Source organism: Vanessa tameamea, chromosome 16 (genome assembly GCF_037043105.1).
Source record: "Vanessa tameamea isolate UH-Manoa-2023 chromosome 16, ilVanTame1 primary haplotype, whole genome shotgun sequence".
In the NCBI taxonomy this organism is placed as follows: domain Eukaryota; kingdom Metazoa; phylum Arthropoda; class Insecta; order Lepidoptera; family Nymphalidae; genus Vanessa; species Vanessa tameamea.
This window is the reverse complement of record NC_087324.1, coordinates 6,381,291-6,399,650: the sequence shown is the minus strand read 5'-3', so window position 1 is coordinate 6,399,650 and position 18,360 is coordinate 6,381,291. Positions and strand designations below refer to the sequence as shown.

At 30.5% G+C, this 18,360-nt stretch overlaps 1 protein-coding gene and 2 long non-coding RNA genes across 3 annotated transcripts in view; 2 read left to right on the top strand and 1 right to left on the bottom strand.

Annotated features, from left to right (window-relative positions):
- LOC135193686 (vitelline membrane protein Vm26Ab-like) overlaps positions 1–18,360 on the bottom strand; it is a 378,568-nt gene that overhangs the window by 337,461 nt on the left and 22,747 nt on the right. The gene's annotated exons all lie outside the window — the stretch shown is intronic.
- Positions 9,474–10,729, top strand: LOC135193697 (uncharacterized). The gene is made up of 2 exons (XR_010309384.1): positions 9,474–9,613; positions 10,487–10,729. It is a non-coding gene; the product is annotated as an uncharacterized LOC135193697 (long non-coding RNA).
- LOC113393929 (uncharacterized) lies at positions 14,884–16,216 on the top strand. The gene is made up of 2 exons (XR_003368528.2): positions 14,884–15,243; positions 15,910–16,216. It is a non-coding gene; the product is annotated as an uncharacterized LOC113393929 (long non-coding RNA).

The window sequence follows — 18,360 nt, the reverse complement described above, 5'->3', positions numbered from 1 at the left end:
AGTTCTACGGTATTTGCGGTCAAAAAAATTAGATTATTTACCGATGTTGATACGGCTCGCCTAGTTTATTTCAGTTACTTTCACAGTATAATGTCCTACGGTATTATACTTTGGGGTAACGCAGCCGCTATCCATACTATATTTGTGCTGCAGAAGAGGGCTATTCGCGCAATCTATAACCTAGGAGCCAAGGAATCATTAAGGTATAAATTTAAAGAAATTAAGATATTGACTGTTGCTTCTCAATATATATTCTGTAATGTTTTGTATGTACGGAAAAATATTACTGTTTTTATGAGAAAATGTGATTCTCACAACATTGGTACAAGGAACAAACAAAATCTTGTTACTCCTGTTACTGGACTGCATAGAGTCAGTAAATCTTTTATGGGGCAATGTATACGCTTCTACAACAGGATCCCAGAAAGCGTTCAAAATGCTTCAGTTGCCAAATTAAAAAAAAAATGTTAAAGAACGCTTGTGTGCGAAAGGTTACTATACAATTAGTGAGTTTATGTTTGATAGCACACCTTGGGGATGAAATGATCGCCTCCTGGCTGTTTCTATTCATATACAATTATGTATCTACTTAATTTGACAAAAAAAAAAGACCCGCTGAGTTTCTTACGCCGGTTCTTCTCAGATCATGGTGTTCCTTTTTCCGAACCGATGGTAGTGTTTAATTTGACCATCAATAAGTAAGTGTGATGCTTCTATGTTGAATAATGGAATTTTGAGTTTGAGTTTGTATGAAATAGTATGTAGTTCATAATGTGTATTATATGTAATTTGATAGTCCATAATTATATGTTATATATAATTATGTGTGAATTACTGGGATGTAGGGATATGTGTTATATATATGTTCTTATGTAATAGGTATTATCTCTTCTCTCATATTTAATACTTTGTGTTCTCTTACAAACATAAAACCGTATTAATTGTTGATTGTTTTTATTATTATTACTTTTATGTTATGTTGTGCAATAAAGTATATAAAATATAACGATATATAATTAATATATAATATAATTTGTGTATTTCAAATTACACATATAATATTCAGAATATAATGTAAAATGTTATATTTTCTTACACTTAACATTTGTATGGTTACCTATCCTAACAAATCTTAGAGTTGATTTTTCTCAAAAAAATTACGCTTATATTTAAAACGAGATAATATCAAGTGTCTTACTATGATAATGGTTTTGTTTATGAAAACATAATTTATTTAAAAGACTGCAGTACAAGCCTAAGTATTGCTGTTTCGTAGAATATATAATGATTGATTAATGATGATGTAGAACAGAGACATAGGTAGTTATTTTAGAGACAGATTTTAGGGTCGTTATATCATACAAAAAAAGTAACCTATGCTCTTACTTGGAGTTCAAGCTTGCTTCATATCTCATCAAATTCGATTCAGCGGTTTAGCCGAGTTTGGAAGAGCAACAGACAGACAGACAGGGTTACTTTGGCATCTTCACGTGATAACGTATTGATATCAAAGCTAATTACATTGTTAATGTTCTTTTGCAATTATTTTTATAATAATTAATAAATCGAATAAGTTGAAAATATCGAATATAAATTACTAATATCTTACATAAACAGCTGTTAAGACTTACATACAATTACACTACTTTATTTGTTTTCAAACTTCATTATGTAATAGATTCTACTACTATTGATAATCTTGTATTTATCTGCCAAATTTCTTTGACTTACATAAATTTAAACATTATACAAAGCTTGTTTGTTAGTTGTTTGTGTGTGTTTTGTTTATTTAATCGTACTAATCTCAGGATTTACGAATCCAATTTATCACAATGTTTTCATGTAGCCCATTTGGCCTGTGGCTGTTAATTTTATTTAAGAATACAATAATTAAAACATTATGTATACATAAATCAGTTGATATCATCGTTGAAAAATAATTCTTTATTAAATATATGCCAAAGAAGAGAATATCTGCGAGTGATAATCACTGTTAAACAAGATAAGTAAGGGTAACTTTATATAGTCATGTTTCCGACTCTGCAAAGGCAATAAAATCTCTAAAGTATTTGTTTCTTTAATAAAAAAAATATCATTGCAAAATTACTCAACAAAAGGTTATAGCTATATAGATGATAAAAATCTTGGGGTTGCTTCTCGGACAGGATATATAAATAGCATTGTATTTGTTTGACAAAACTTTATAATTGAAAGAAAGTAGTAAGTAACTATTTCTAATTCTTCTAATATTAATCTAATATTAATTATAATTCTTCTAATGTTATAATAATCCTGTAAAATGATTCCAAAGTGTTTGTAAAACTCTACTGGAATAAAATATATTTTGATTTTGTAAGATATTATTTTATAAATAAGAAATAACGATATGACGACGAATATTTATTTGTGCTGATAAATTAAGTTTTTACATTATTTTTATTAATTTTAATAAAATAATTAAAAGCCTAGTATTATAATTTTGTTGGCTTTAAATAGTTATTATTAGATTATTGTGTTGCATTTGTCTGTATATTGTTTTGTAACAAAATTTATATAATTATTATGTAAATATTCCAAATATAGATTTATTAATATGATATATTTAAACACAATACAATATATATATATATATATAGACTAGAAATCCTAGATCAGAGTTTATTAAAAAACAGCATTTATCTTTCGAGTCGTCTGTATTTTACAATCGGCTCTCGATCGAAATTTTGTAAAACTGCAGTAAATCTCATATTAACTGTAGTTTTTAATCGATCTACAAGAACTTTTTCATCCAGATTAATATTTCAATAATCCTTTATTTAAAATGATAGAGAAATTGAACATGAGTGAACATGACTGAATATGAAAATGAAGAGAATACAATTAAAATTAGAATACACCTATTCAAAATTTCTTATAATTCAAAATTAAAATTCTTATCTATTGTCGCAAATAGAAAAAAAAATGCCAATTAAAACATCAATTTGTCTCTTTGATTCAAAACAATTTTCCTAATGTCAAAAGAAAATATTAAACTTTCCGTTGTCACGTGTTTGAGTCACAGGCTCTATAGATTCAGCCTGTGACGATGGCTCAGTGTGGGCGGAGGGAATAGGGCGGCGAAAGGTGGCACTCCGTTAGAATAATGAGGCAATCAGTATAGTAACAACTAATTGATTTAAATTGTTTCATCTTTTTATTTCGTTTGTATTGTTTGAAGTAGGTTAGTAGGTAAGAAATCAAATATATTTAATTAAAAAGAAAGAGATAAATAATTTTCAATTTTTTTTATTTAATACCAAAAATTACAATAAAAATGACTTACAACTAATATTAATTACTTACTCTATCTAAATATAATACTGTGAGTGATTCACTATTTGTGATTATTCTATCAGTTTTTACTAATAATACTGATTTTAAAACGTTATAGGAAATTCTTAGAATTCAGTGATATAGTTTACTTATAGTATTCGATTGGTGTTTGTGTTTACAGAAATGAACTTAATCTTTAAAAGATTAATTTACAGGTCAAATCATGAATCTAATTTAATTAAAAATACAAGTGTTTATGCTTATATATTATATTATAGACTAAAACTAAATTACTTTGATAAAGGCACTATTCTTCTTAGAGGAAATATGATTTCATACTTAATATTAATTTATACATATCGATTTATAGAACACATTCATAATGTGAAAGTGTTAAGAACATATGATTTACATCGATGTTTCATGTATTCATATCAGCAACGAAGCCAATGATTACTTAACAATTATGATTAAATTGGCACAGTCTTTCACAATTTCCTTAAAGCTTACAGGGTAACATCTGGACTCATTCCTTGAAAAATTTGACTACATTCGCTTTTGCTTTGGTCCTAAATGAAGACAACGTTAATTTGCTTAACTGGCCCAGAAGATTTTGAAACTACTGATATGATGAAACATTTCTCTAGAATTTAATACCGTCCGATACTTTTTAACCAGTCTTTATCTCCTTTCACAATCTTTTGAAATATTCTTGTTTCTAAAGTTTTTACCGATTGAGACCTAAAGAAGCACAACAAACTGTGTGTCGCGGCACTCTCTGTGTCGGTAAACCAGACAGGCCTCGAACATATGTGTAGGTTACAGGTGGCCGAAGAATGCGCTTTGGCTGCGTTTGTTTCTTAGGCTGTCGCTGACGTTCCGTCGGCGAACAAGATTGTGACCGGCTTGTAAGACTTAAATTTTTAAAAACACGTCGTAACGAAACTGTTGAGCGGTGACGTCGATGACGTTCTGAACTGTCGCTGCTGGAGTCACTAGCTGAGCAGGAACGGTCCTCAGTCCGGCTTGTCTCCCCAGACATGCTATCGTTGCTACTAGAACTACCCAATGAATCACCGTCTGCCGAGCGTCGTGTAAGTCGCTTACTGAGCGCTTTCAGCAATCGCGAACCACGAGCTGTTGTAGTTGGTTCACTCACTTCTTCCACAGGTGGACACACCACAATTTTTGGAGCCATTGATTCCTTGCGTGTTGTCTTCGGTGATTGCTGCCTCGCCAGATTCACCGGCAAATCACCGACGAACCTCTCACTCGCCACAATGTCGCTTCCCAGCTTATTTTTCATAGGTTCGACAAATATACACTTTTTGTCCCAAAAATATGCTGTTATTCCTTTTGATAATATAATAAAATATTATCTAAAAGATGTAATTTATTAAAACTTTTACGTGATCGTTCGTAAGCAACTGACTCGGATTAATATCTAAAGTTCCTGAGAGCGAGTTGCAAACTGCCGCTTATAGGGATGATGCTGTCTTTATAAAGGCAATTTGGCGCATGCGTATCGCTCAGTTTGGCTGGCCATGCAACTTTTCACGTACTCGGAAGGCTGTCATTATCAGGTTTCTACATTAATAAAATAAAGCAAAGTTCTTGCATTAAAAAATATATTTTCATAGAATTTCTTTATCCTATATCTTAGAGTCCTTTTGATTTTGTACATGAGATGTTTGATATAAACACTGCAGATTGCAAATATTTTCTGCTTATCGAGATAGTTTTATTTTGAATATGTTTTGTTAAAATAATTCTAGGTATAACCAAACTATTACATATGAAGTAAATACCAATATTTTGATTGATCTGAAGAGGCAAGAAGTTAACGACCTATATATACCTAATACAAAATATACATATAAGTAATCTTTAATCCTTTGATTATTTCGTGTAATGTAAGAGACATGTGAGGTAAGTTAAGTTTGTCGATGTTATTGTTTCATCTATTGACGCCTGCCGGTTATATTAAGGACAAATAGATTTAACACATATAAAAGACTTAATGCTATAGGCGCTTTTGGCGTTAACTCAATATATTCATAAATTTACTCTAAAGTTTATTGAACCTGTAGTATAATACGTCTATTTATAATTAAATTTATGTAAACACATGAGTTTATTTTAATTAAGTGATAGATTCAGTTACTGAACTCGGATTTTTACTTTCCTATTAAAGCAGAGGTAGGTCAAATAATTTCACATAAATAATAAAATATATTCTTCAATGGTATAAAAAATTTGAAATATTTATTTATTTAATTGAATGGTATGATAAATATATCTATAATACTAATATTGTTTTAACTAAATTTTATCAATTCTCTAAGTCAAAGGATCTCGGAAATTGAATTTATAAAAACATAATATACTTTAGGTATTAGACCTTTTAAATACTGTAAATAATCATTTTTACGGATAAATTAACTGAAAATCTCGGATATATTTAAATTAAGTATATCAAGAAGAACAGATAGGAACTCAGTGGTTATAATACAATTTAATGTACATATACTGCACGGAAAATACTACGGCATTTAAACATGCACATAATCTTGTATAAAATAATAAGCTTAATTTATACATATTTTTATTAACCTATTATGCTTTAAATGACGGGTGATTTTTTTATTAACAAATCTAACCATTAATTAATATAATACGTAATTTTTTTCAAAATTATTATTACAATCATTCGTTCGTATGTATCAATCTGTGCGCATTTCAATTCGGATATTTCTTACGATCGAAATGTAGAAGCTGGTGATCGCTCGAGTCGGGCCACGTGACAAACTTTTTATACAAAATTAGATTCGAACGTCGCAACGCCACGTGAAGACATTTGCGATTCAATGATGATTGTTTTCTTTGGAAAATTTAAATTGATCGCGTGCTGCAAAACTTGAGAAAAAATTGTTTCTTAAATTCTAAATGGTTCAGATAATGGAACGCATGAATCTTAACGAAGGTCACGGCATATATTTGTAAAGCAAATAATGCATAGAGACACAAAATAATAAAATGCATACTGCATTCGGAGATAAACGAAAACAACGCAGGGAAAGTTTCATTTGTAGACTAAGAGACGGTTCAGTGATTTAGAAAACAAGAGATACCAGTAGAAGGTAGATTAAGAATTCATCATTTCATCATCATCGTTCATTAGGAGCCTGTAAATTTCTCACTGCTAGGCTAAAGGCCTCCTCTCCCTTTGAGGAGAAGGTTTGGAGCATATTCCACCACGCTGCTCTAATGCGGGTTGGTGGAATACACAGTGGCAGAATTTCGTTGAAATTAGACACATGCAGGTTTCCTCACGATGTTTTCTTTAACCGCCGAGCACGAGATGAATTATAAACACAAATTATGCACATGAAAATTCAGTGGTGCCTGCCTGGGTTTGAACCCGAAATCATCGGTTAAGATGCACGCGTTCTAACCACTGGGCCATCTCGACTCAATTAAGAATTGTATCCGATAAATTATCTGTAACGAACTAGACATAAATAGATGTTGCATAATTAATAATTACACGACAGTGACAACTATCCGGTAAACAAAACAAAAACACCATGAAAATACTGTTCAATACTGTATACAAAATTCATATTTACGTACGAGTGGGCACTAACAGTATCGACAATGAATATGAAACTGACATGTTTAATATACAATCCTTAGAATAATATACTTGTCCAAAATGACTGCATTGCTGTCAAATGATTCAATTAATAAGCATTCGAGATAATGCCCAGCTCGCATCGTTACGTAATACAATACACAATAGTTTTATGCTTTATGTGTGCCCGATATGCTGTTATCTTACGCCACGAACAGTGTTTACAAACTTATCGACGGTTTTTGATCATTTCAATATTTTTTATGGATTTGTTAGATGTGGTCGCTTTTGTTTTTTTTGTTGAATACCAACATTAAAATATTCTACTTCTGTTCAATACTAATTATAATAGAAACTAAATTACTTGAAAATTTTTAAATTGCAAAACCAATCGAATCGTGGCACCTTGTGATGCAGTTACATATGAAGGGTTTAAAGAATAACCTATATTATGGATGCGACTTGAATCTTTTGTTATTATTGTGTTGCGCTGATTGAGAATATGTACGTTATTTAAACATAGGTAAATTTTGTTTCAAACAACGATTGCATAACCAATTACAATAAATATTTGTATATTCGCCAACCTGTATTTAAAATAGGCTGGCTAGAATAGCTGAATCAATTAGGCTAATATAAGTTTGATTTAATTAAAAATGTTAAATTATTAAATAAAATTTATGCTAGTACCTTTATCAAAAAAGTCTAATATTTTATAATATTCGTATTAGCTTGTACACCAGCAAAACATAAATAAGTAGTTTTCTATTCTTTTCTCCTTATCGTTGTCCCAAACTATTTTGGGACGACGCAGCACGTGCTTTTCTTCCATCGTCCTCTTTCTTTTTTTTTCATCCATATTAATAAGTATTCATTTAAAATTGATGTTAATCTTGTGGCAGTTTAAAAATCAGTTGGTAAATATCCCATAGGCGGTAAAAGACTCCTCTCCTCTTAAGTATAAGGATTTGAGCTTATTCTGCGAATACACTGAGTATGTGACAAAATTTCGTCACGAGGCTTTTATTTTCTACTATCAATTATTAACAAAAATTAAGCAAATAAAATTTCAATAGCATTGAACCCATGTTCTTCGATTATGAACTGAGTATTCAAACCACTGAACCATCTTATTATCATTCAAAAATTGTTTAATAAAGATAAAGATCATTTATTGTAAACCAATACAATCTCATGACGGAATTGTGGTGGTCGCATCATTATTCCGAACAGCGCTACGGGACTGCGTCTGCACGCATTGTTTGCAATACTTGGCCTAAAAACTGGTCAGTTTCGAGCATATAGATTAATGTTGCTAAATTTTATCTATTATTATATTTATATAAGGAACTTTACATTATACAATCATTACGCTGTGACTTTACACAGCCTTAATTATTATTTCAATTGAAGTCATTTCTTCATGCAACAGTTTATACAAGTATTTTTCTTAAATAGTGGCCACTAAGTAAAATTTCTATTAAAACGTAACTACTTGAAACAAATTATGTCATTTCACTTGTTTCTAGTTATATTTCTTAAGAATATAAAAATATATTAATATCGGCCCTCAATATACTTTTAGAATTATGAGGACCTTGATTCTCAAATAATAAAAACAAAAACAGTTTGTATGTATAATTACTTCCAATTTATTAGTTTTTACTTCATTTTCTATTAGGGGCTAGTAAAGAATAAGTTTTAAATTTTTTTGTACAAAATATGTTATCTTTCATATTCTATCGACAATCCATACGTACATATGTATGTATGTATGTATGCGTGAGTGATATGTTTGTCAAATGTGTCTAAGATAACAAATCAAGGAAGCTTCTTTTTCCAGTGTAGGTGTATAAAAAACAGTTACAATACAATACGATAAACATAACAATGATAATTAGAGCAGGATGTTGTGTAGAGCAACGCCATATTAGGATAGCGACATGTAATGATCAATATTTAAACTTAGAACATATTATGAAAGAGCCTACGCATACTGTTTATAAATATTTGAGTAAGTTAAATAATATTATTACATAGATATTATGTATTACATTATGTAATCCTACAATTTTACTCAATAATATTAAAAAAAATATGATTTTTTTTTTTTATTTACTTTGGCTTTTTACTTCTAGTCTAGTCATTATTTGAACTAAAATGACTCAGTGATAAATATATCGGGTTCATAAACACTGATTTTTAAAATGGTCCGCTTTAAACGGTAATCCGATGATATTACGAGCTAGAAGCAAGAAGTTCTCATACATCCCTTGGTTGGTGCATTTCCATGTTAGAAGTGATTTATATTTTCAGAGTGCTAGTGGCTTTGGGGAACGACTAGAATACGGTCCAGATGTACCCTACATTCGAAAATTAAAATAGCAAAAAATGTAAAAAGATAAATTCGAATATCGGTTGAAATTATAGGTGGTTACACTCTTTTAAATTAAAATTAGCCATACACAGTATGTTCTAGCCTTTATAAAACTCAGCTTCCACGCTAAGTTAGGACCTGTATGAATGTTATGGCGATCCTTAACTCATATATGAGCCTCGTTGTTTTTGAAGTTCAAGGATATATTTTTGGTATATAAATTAGTGGCCTAAAGCAATTCGTCAATGTTCTCGTACAAGAAACAAACACCAACCATGTTCTACAAACTGGTAAGATTTATTTTAATAACTTAATTATTTAAAACTTGCGAAACATTTTCACAAAACGTGAACGTTCGCGTACTTTCTCTTAGTCTAAAATTAAAGTCGAATTATTTTTTCTTCGAAAAAGTTTCTTAAAATCAAGTTAAGGTTTGTTAATAATAATTTGTGAGTTACTTAAATCTATTTTTAAATGTTGTATACAACTTTATTTTCTACAATTAAAAATATGTATAAATTAGAAAACACGTTTACGTCTCACCGGTCGGTTGTGGTGCATTGTACATGTATGTTTACCAAACGGGAGTATACAGGTGTTACTCGGTAGAAGGGCTTTGTGTAAGCCATTCTGGGTACCACACACACATCATATATTTCACTGACAAGCAGCAATACTTAGCATTGTTGTGTTCCAATTTGAAGGGCGAATGAGCCAGTGGCGCTGTAAGAAATGGTTAAAATTTCATGCAGTGTTTGTGAATGAGCGAAGGTGACTATTTTATCACAATAAGACCGCGTTTGCCTGGAATTAAAAAAAACTTTGTGTGACTGATGGCAGACTATTCAAATCTGAACTGTAAAATACAAATCAGCCGGAATTATTTAAAATCCAATGTGATTTTTACACAAAATTTAAACAAATTAGTAGATATTTATTTATGTACTTCTTTACGCGTGCGAAAAATAATTCAACGTCGAATTTAAGTCCAACGTAAGCATGTTATGATTGAGTGAATTTTTTCTGACGTAAAAATAAGTTTCCTTGTTACTGTCACGTGTACTGCGTGCACGCGCTTTAATTCTGGTTGTCTACTTGTATCCGGTTCTTGAACCGAAATCCGTTTATTTAAATACTAACGAATACTAATGTTTTTTTTACAGTTTGCTCTGTTTGCTGCCCTGGCCGTGGCTTTCGCAGCACCGCGACCAAATCCAGCACCCCAGCAGTTTCTGACTTATACGTCGGACTATTTGTACCCAGCGTCCGCCGGCGTGCCGTCCTTCGTGTCTCCGTACTCAGCTCCTCTCGCCCCTCTAACTTACTCAGCTTATCCATACGCAGCAAACACTGTATTTGTTAAATAATTTCGATGCTCATTCATCTACTTCAATTCCGTTTAATGCTTAATCAAATCAACGCTCGGCTATTCTTTTTGGATAAATAAATAATTATGTTATAAATGAAATGTTTTATTTCACAAGATTTTTAAAAATGTAATCGAACGTCGCTGTTCTGTTATTCATATTATATCAAATGTTTTTAAATACACTTTATTTTTTATTCCGACACTATCTCAACACTAGATAATTACAACAATCTCAAGACTAGTTTGTTGTAATAACTCAAAAGTAATTAGCTATTGTTACTCATAGATAAAATGATTACTCAGAAATAAACCAAAGTCAGTAATTATATATAGGCTGTAAATGTGGTTTATGACGTGATTAGTTAAACAATGCTGTCTCATTCTTTCAAATTAAAATCGAAGTTTACAGGAAGGAGTTAGTATTTGACTTAAAATTTGTAGAACAATTTGTATAAAGAAATTCGAAACTCACCAACAAACATGAGCGTGAAATGTCAATTTTATTAATAATTATAGAATTTATGGGATACATCTATCACCGTAATTCCGTTGTCAACATTTCACAAGTTTGTCAACATTTGTTTCTCACAAAGTTCTTACAGAATCGCTCTGCTATTCACATTTATAGGTAAGGCAAAAAAAATTGTTTCTTAAGTAACAGTTACCTTTTTTCTTGCCTTCACCTCTTAAATTATATAATGAATAAATACTGTCATCGGAGCAGAAACAAATGGGTTACAAGGCTAATTCTTAATTACTTATATGAAACATGTTTGACATGAGTTTGTATCAAAATTGTTTGTATAAATTTGCTTAAGTTATTAAGATATATTCTAATTTTCTAATACAAATGCTTATCAGACTGGAAATTATGAGAATCCTATCTAAGAGACTAATTTCTTACTTTATATGTTTCAGTTGTTTTTTGATATTTGTATTTAAAATCTGTTTCAATATAGACTTTATTATAAATTTCACTATTGTATTTCAAATGAGATTCAACGTAGAGTAACTTCAAAGATTTTATAGAAGTAAAAGTTTGGAGTAAAATAATCGAGATAAAATATATTTTTTAGATATTACCCATTATCAAAATACAATGGATAAACTATTTTTCTATCCGCTGAAGTAGACATTTTAATAAGTTAGGAATACCGTTGTTACCTTTTTACTGTGGGTATGGATTTGAAGAAAACTGTTTTGTTATATAACTATTTAATTGTAGAAACCAAAATGTATTAATCTTACAATAAGTTTAGTTACAGCTTTCATTACTTAATTTAGTTACAGCTTTTATACTATAGATAATTTAAAAAAATATGCCAGCTAGACTCAGCGTGGGTCACTTGGGATAAAAGGAATGTTTGAAAATTCAATGCATTATAATTTATCTTATTAAATATTAAAATCTAGGCCCCCACTGACGATTCGAAGATAATTATTTATTTAGTACACCGTTCGCCAGGCCGGTGTAACTAAGTTTGTATAAAAAATTATAGTGGGTACATCACCAAATTTCCAGCTACATGTGGATATTGTTTATATCTAAGGGAACAGGCATGCTATCTTTTGAGTTGCACCAGCAGCTATCTGGACACACTCAACCAGGAAACTGCAGCTGTCCACACTTAATATTTCAAATCCATGTGGTGGGTAAAAAAAAACCTGCAATACGAAATATACAGGTTCAATAATCAAGTAAATAACCAAGAGATAAATACCTTTAACGAGGGATGTAAGCAGTAATTTACCTTTTGGAGGTTCAAAGTCCTGCTTACTTTAAATGACGATTTCAATTCCGGAGAATCATTCCAATGGGTCAAAAATCACTGTAAATCACAAATTAAACATGACTATGACTTTCTAAATTGCAAACCAACGCATTCAAGCAAAAACAAGAATTAAAGACTTACAATTTTTTAAGGTCGGTAGAAATATGTTGTATAAAGTTTTTATCAAACTTCAAAACTCCATTATAAATATATTCTGAAAAGATATATGCTGTTAAAGCACTGAAGTAATAATCAATCACAAATAAAGAAACTGAACTATTAAGGTAACTCACCGGTATATTCAGAATAACGAATTTGAAGTTTGAATTCGGTGTTTAACCGATGATATAAAATGCAAAAAGACCGAATCGAATGTTCTTGAAACTTTGAAACGTGCGGGAGTGTGGCCAGTATAACCACCAAAATTAAATAGGAATTATATCCATATTAAAATCAAAGAAATAATTATGGAATAATTATTTTATTTAATAAAAGCCAATTATAAGGCAAAATAAATCTGTCATAATATATTTCCGACATTTCCATACAAATACCAACCCTTTATTGGATGACGGCTAATAAATTAATCTGAAACGATGCGAAATGACTTCTAGACAAATATAACAAACGAATTAGATAATAAAATCCAATTGTACTAATTATTTCACTGCATTGATAAAATAAATGTAATTTATTTTATTATTTAAATTCAAAGAAAATGACAAAATGATGTATTGGGCTAGCAATACCGATATATGGGAAGTGATTTTAGCGAATTGACACTTTTGTGACGTTTTATATAATTTTAAAAAAGGCTAAAATTATAAAAATAATTTTTAATGTAACACCATAATACACTGAAAAATCGGAATCATATCCGTCACCCCAAAAACCTTCCCTGAAATAGAACTCAGCAGGACAGCTAAGTTAATTAGTTTGTAATTCATGCAGCGTGGTTGAATAAGCTTCAAACCTCATACATTCAACCATCATTTTAAAATTAGAATCTTCGCAATAAAAATATGTAATAACGTATACTTATTTTTTAAATCTGATTTACTTATCTAGAACACTAGGACTAGCGCGTGAAAATATTTTTATGTGCTCTATTTGTGTTTATAATTCTTCATGTATTTATATTCTCAACTCGTACTCAGATGTGAAGGAAACATCGTGATTAAACTGCATGTGTCGGATGATTCTGGTATTAACCCGCATTGAATCATCGTGGCGGAATAAGCTCCAAATCTTCTCCGGAAAAGGAGAGAAGAGTCATTAGTCAGCAGTGGGACATCAGGCTGTTACTTAATCATTAACGTAAAAATATTGTTCAACAAAAGACAACATTCTAGTAAAATTAGAGATATTTTATGTCTCTCACGAATTATTTCGTGTGTATGTCCATTTGATTTAATTTTCTGCAAGTAATCTTATAATATAGTAACAGTAATAATAGAGTAACAAGTTACATATATTATTATTAAAACGTTTAAAAGGATAAATAGAGTTAGATAATAATGTACACAACAAGGGAAAATATATCAAGTAATAGAAATCGCAGACGTCACATCAATAACACGAGAGTTGAGAACGGTGTGTTGGTCACGTGATAAAAGATGAAGTTGGCAGTTAAAAAGAAAAGAAAAGCGTAATCCAAGTCGGGCCAAATCGGTGCATAGAACGGAGCGGGGGATTAATTTTTTACAAGTTAAAGGGTCCTGGCACGTGACTCTAGGAAAACATTAAGGTGGCCCGGCAGACGTAGTTTTTACCAACGTCACATAATTCCTGGGCCATTATATAATATCACGTTATAAAATGAGAATATTTTAAACAATTATCTGAAACATTTGCAACGGAACCAATTTATTATTACTACCAAGATATTATGATCATTTCCTACGTAACAAACATAAATCATCGTATGGATATGAATTTTAATAAAAACTCTATAACGTAATAAGTGCTTAGGGATTTAAGTACTATAGAACGGAATGTTATTTTAATCAGCCATGTTACTTGTTTATTGTTGATGAAAGACGCACCTCACTCACAGTTCAAAGACCTTCTTTGGAAGCTATTTACGTTGTCATCCTCAAACAAAACAGGAATAAGCTTATGTCACCGTAACGTAATGTGTATTAAAAATATGAAGATAAGTGTTCTTCGAATACATCAAAGAAAAATATTCAAAGAAATATGATACAGCAGAAATCACGTAATATAAATATATGTACATTCTCAAACATCGATTTACAAACGAAAAGTACTAGCAGAGCCTATTATATTGTGTCACAGTTTTGGATATACGTACATATTCATACCTTTCAGAATAGTTATAGTTTCAGTTTTAGGAATAATTTAAACGATTTTCTTTGTGAAAAACATTGTATAGATTGTAGAATAAGGCATTGGTTTTTGTCAAACTACCTACCTACGAGCTACGACTGTGTTATTGCAATAAAAATAAATAATACTTTAACCATATGCGACTCATGTTCTCGTCGACGTTTGAGTAACACAAAGAGGACCTAATTGTTGATGTACTGCTCGTCTGCAATATGTTTTTCTGTATTCTAATTTACATAGCTCCAAGTTATTCTTTGTGTTGTTTTCCGCCATGTTCCAAGACCTCAAGGACAAACTAAATGTATAAATATTAACGAAATAAAAAAACTGTATCAGTGCGATTGCTCAATCTAAGGGAGGTAGAAGCATCTCCACCTTCAATACTCTACATTACCACAACTGTTATTAACCTAAAATGTTTGCTAAGTTGGTGAGTATTTTTTAACTTACGAGTAAGGGTGAATGTTTCAAGTCAATCATTTTAATTATCGTTAATTTATACTTTCAACCGGTTTTAAGTGTATTTTGTATATTGTATTCACTAGTAGTAGTGCATAGTGTATCATTTGAATTGGTACTGTCGGCTTATACTGATCCTGATTTATTGCTGTTATTTGTCATGAAATATAAATACCCAGTGTTATAATAATTTCCAGCGCTAATGACATAATACCTTGTTCACTGTTTCATGATTTTTATGAAATCTGTCATATGTCTGCCATAGGTGTAGAACCAGCTTCAAACTTTACCCTCGAAAGATATGATTTTTTTTAGCACTGTAGTAATATATTTACTTTTATAAAATAATCGTAAAAAAATGTATTTTATGAAATCGCGTTGAGAAACTTTAGTACAAATACAAAAAAGCGGTATTTATACCGAATTATGAATAAGTAATTTGTATGTATGTATATTTTTCAATTAAAGGTTTATTGTTTGATGCGACACATCATACGTACATATATATGATCCATTATGTGTCATCATATGTATACATTTTAAAACTAAAAAATCGTATTTAAGCTTTAATGTATGTATAATTTATGTATTATACTGTTCATAATATAATCAATTATAGTATTATTATTTGTTTCAGATTATCCTCTTCACTATTGTTGCCCTAGCTATGGCTCGGCCGCAGCTATACTCCGGGTACGGCTATAATAATTACCCGGCTAGCTATCCAGGATATGCTGGTTATTCCGGCTATTCCAATCCGGTAGCTTACTCTGGAGGATACGGAGGATATTCGGGCTACCCTTACAATTACGGCTATGGGTATTACTGATTGAAAACATAAAATTACTTTTTTACCAATGTTACCTTTATGTTAAATATTGACATTTCCTTTTTGATTTCATTTATTTTCATTTTAAGAATAAAATAAATATGTATTTAATGATTTTGTGCTGTTTTATTAAACATATTGTGTTGGACTGTATATATATATCTTTCAAAACAAATAACTATCGAAATCCGCTGTTCATTTATCCTTTGGAAGCTACTAGTAGTAATTATATGGATCTTAGATGATTAATTGATTATGTATTTGTTATTCTATATTGGTTTATAATTTGAAAAAATATTATATATAGTTTTAATTTATGTAAAAAAATGTTTTAATAATTTTTATATATGTGTTCAAATATTATTATATAGACAACATTTCATTTGTATTTTATATTAAATCATCTTATTATTAAATGCATCAAGAACGTTATAACAGTGTGTTATTAGCATTTTTATAATAAATAGGTATCAAACAATAATAAATCCCTATTATAAAAATATGAGTTAATATCTAGACAAATTACCTGCAAAACAAAATGAAAAAACTTTACCTTTATATCTAGTTCATATGAATAAAGTCGAAGTTGAATAAATGTTATATGTAAAAGCAATGAGTTTGATCCATTATTATAGTTTCTATAGCTTCTCAGTAGTCTGGAGAGCGTTGTCATTGACTTGATTCGGTCGGTCGATCGGTGATCACTGTTGAATGTTTAATATTGTTAAATATAATGTAAAACTATTTTACTAACTATTAACTTATAGAACTAGCTTAAGCTTGTTACCTTCGCATTCCGTTTACAGGGTTCGTAACTCGTGGGACAATATATACGCTTATTATAAGGGGATCCCAGCAAAACAACATAAATTAAATAGAACATTATAAAAAAATATAAATTCATTAAAAATTGTTTATTATATTATTGTTAACTAAATTCTATTATAAAACTATCGCTTATCTATGTCATAAACACATTGGAAATTTGTGTTTCTTTAGCCGGTCTTAGGTATTTTTGAAATTAAATATTTTCGTTTGTTTTTTTTTTTTAATAATTTCCTGTAAGACGAGATGGACCAGTGGTTAAATCATGTGAAACCCAATAGAAGATTACCAGTTGAAACTTTTCATGTTATTAATTTATGTTCAAAGTTCATCGCTTGCTCAGTGGTGAAAGAGATATGTAATTGTTAGGAAACTAGGATGTTTTGTTTGAAAATATGGCACATGTGTATCTTTTAACCCGCATTGGAGCATGATGTAGGAATAAACTCCAAATATTTGTCTAAAAGAAGGGCTTTACTCAACTATGGGGCAATTACATGCTATAACTTTAGATAATTTTAATTACATCTAAAATGAAATAGCAACCCCGTCAGTAAGAAGCATAAGAGAGAGGGAGAAAGAAATATTACTCCAGTTCCATAACCTCAAGTTAAAATTTGATTTAAATAGTGAGATTATATTCAAAGTATAAGTAATAAAATATTTTGCTAAATCATTATGATTGGTTGAACATGCTCCTATGACGAACTCCAACAACTAACTTGCAGGTCATAATTATGCAATACTTTATAAGAAACCTTGCAATACCGCCCGAGCAAGTCGATTAATAAGAAATTTAACTTGCAATATCAGAAGTTACTATTACATGATGACGTTGATATAACAAAAAAAGTATACGACATCATAGTAGGATCAGTAGACGTCACTTGAGAATCACGTGCTTTCCAAATAATGATAAAAGGTTCTCAAATTTGCTAACAATAAAGTTTCATTTATTTATGGGCCATCTGATGGTATGCAGTCGCTACCCACGGACATCGATACTGTAAGAAATATTAACTATTCCATACATTTCCAATGCGTCACCAACTTTGGGGACTTGTGATGCTGATGCTTGAGATGCTGTGTGCCCTTGTGCCTTCAAATTCACAAAACAAAAGTAATTTGATTGCTGCTTGGCGATAGACTATGTGACGAGTGGGCGGTACCTACCTAATACTCTAGATGGACTCGGACAAAGCCCTATCAACAAGAATGTAATTTTTTTAAATGAATCGATAGTTAAAGTCTCAATAGCTCAACGGTGCACGGGCCGCCTAGCGATGAAGCTTTATGATTAATTGCATCTATAATAAAATTATTTGTACCGTTTTACATTTACCGATAACGTCAAAAATTTTTTTTTTTTTTTTTATTAATACAATACAAATAAAATATGCTTTATTGCACACCGAAAAATTAAAATAAAAGGAA